The following is a 2,398-nucleotide window of genomic DNA, read 5'->3' as shown; positions in this document are numbered from 1 at the left end:
CGGTAGGTTGACTTCCATAATTGAAATTCTATCAAGCATGATGATAGCATTGATAAATTGATGAAATGAGGATACATGAACATTCTATGTTCCCATAGGAGAGATCAATGTGACCTTAGAGGATGTAGATTAGATACTTTGACTCCCTCTCAGAGGGCTTCTAGTGTGAACACATCTTGATAAAGATGCAAAGCATATTTTTGTAAAGAATGCTTGTATTGTCTAAGAGGTAGACCATAGATGTGATCTAGAGAATATCACATCGATCTACATGGTTTCATAGAAAGAGATACTGCTTTAACATGGAGGATATGTTGTATATTATCCTGCACCATGACCCCAAATAGTAAGGGGAAAATATCTCTATAACCTTTATAAATTTGGTACAAGTAGTAGAGAGAGATAGAAATTTTTTCATGGGGTAGGAGTATGCTAATGACTTTATATCCATAGTTGAGAAGACTTATCAAATACCAGAGAGATAGATTGACTATGTGCACACTCTTAGAGGTATGGTTGTTTGAGAATTTTATATACACAAGGCCAACCAAAGTTCCAATGACATTAGAGAAGATCATTTTGAGAGTGTATGCATATCCTCTTGCTGAGATATGGTAGTTGGAGACACACTTTTTTGGAGATTTTGATTTAATAAGATGCAAGATGATGAAATAGTTTAGAGACCTTACCTCTAGATGGAGGAGTGTCTTGAGAATAGATACCAAATGAGATATTCACAGAGGAGGAGATTTCTAGAGGTATGGCATAGTCCTATGATCATGGCATACTACTATGATAGAGTATCGGGGCAATTTGTCTTATAACATGGTGTGTCAAGTGTAGTACAATGGTATTATCATCCCATGATATATGTTTAGACACCTAGAGCCATACATTAGCCTACAAAAACCAATATAATCTCTAGTGATATGAAGAAGGGAGAGGATGTTCCAACAATAATAGACATAAATGTTAGTTATAAACCCTAAATGTCATGGATATGATAGAAAGCTAAGAAAGTTAGGGATGTAAGATGATATGTTTCGGTTATATTAGGATGATATGTTGACATGACTATGAAAGCATCCTGATTACCTGACATAATTGATTTTAAGGACATGCACCTTATGATGTGTTATCTCATGATGATAACTGGATACTAATAGTAATTTCACTATGTTTAAGTGAATTGAAAAGATACTAGTTTTGATGTTTACATTTTGGTGATTTTAACCTATGTTATATACTAGGACCTATTTTATATGATTTGATGATTTAATAGATATGGTTTAAGTGTTTCATTGTTATGATAGAAAATAAATCATGATGATATTCAAAATGTTTATTTGGTAATGTTAAGTAGGAATTAAGGTTGTTATGCAGATTATGATATCTTGATGTTACAAATTATTCATATGATAATGTTTAGAAAGGAATGTTAATTGTGATAAATTAGTATGCAAGTTTAAGGCGAATGCTATTATGCATATATATACATGTACCTTTATATAAATTTTTATTGGACTACTGATGCTTGAGTTTAATGTACGGGGAATGGAAACATGAAATTTAATCAGAGTTTGCCAAGGCCCAAACTTATGTGAACACGATATAGCCAAGGTGAATCTATTGGAAGATTTGAAATCTCATTGTTATGTGTTTAATTTCATAAACATGAATTGTATGTGTGTAATAGATTTAAATTCATGTGTAATTAGAGACATATCATTGTGACTTGTATTTTGGAAATGAAGAGAGTAACTAAGAGGGGAGTGGTGAATTAGTTACCAAAAAATAATTCCATGTCCCTAGATGTCAAATCAAACTTTTCACTGATAATGTAATACTTGTCTAGCTCAGTTAAATCTAAGATAATGTTGAAACTCAATTAACAAACCTGTCTTGTTAATATTAATCTATTTTAACCTTTAGTAACTTAGTTGTAGAAACATAAATCATAAAGAAAATGAACATGAACACATATGACACCAAGATTTAATGTGGAAACCCAATTTGGGAAAAGCACCATGCAACTAGTTACAATATTTTTCACTCTTATGAAGTGAGCCCTGTTAGGAGACAACCCTGTTAAAGATTACAATACATACTATTAAGTACGACCATGTTAGAGGATTTGGATCACCCTGTTAGGAGTGGCCTAGTTAGAGGTCTTCAAACACTTCAATCTTGAAATGTTACCTTGCTAGAGAATTTACAATATGGCCATTAAGTTACCTCTGTTAAGAGATTTCTTCACTGCTACAATGGTTAGAGGGTAATAGTAATTTGACTTGCTTTATGAAGCAACTTCCTTTGTAGATTCAAATCTCTATTCTAGCAAGAGCTTTGCATCCTTACTAATCAGAATATTCTTTGTAGCTTATCTTTCACACTTTCC

The sequence above is a fragment of the Cupressus sempervirens genome, chromosome 11 (genome assembly GCF_028749045.1).
Source record: "Cupressus sempervirens isolate cs-2001-9-10 chromosome 11, ASM2874904v1, whole genome shotgun sequence".
In the NCBI taxonomy this organism is placed as follows: Eukaryota; Viridiplantae; Streptophyta; class Pinopsida; order Cupressales; family Cupressaceae; genus Cupressus; species Cupressus sempervirens.
This window is presented reverse-complemented; position numbering follows the sequence as displayed.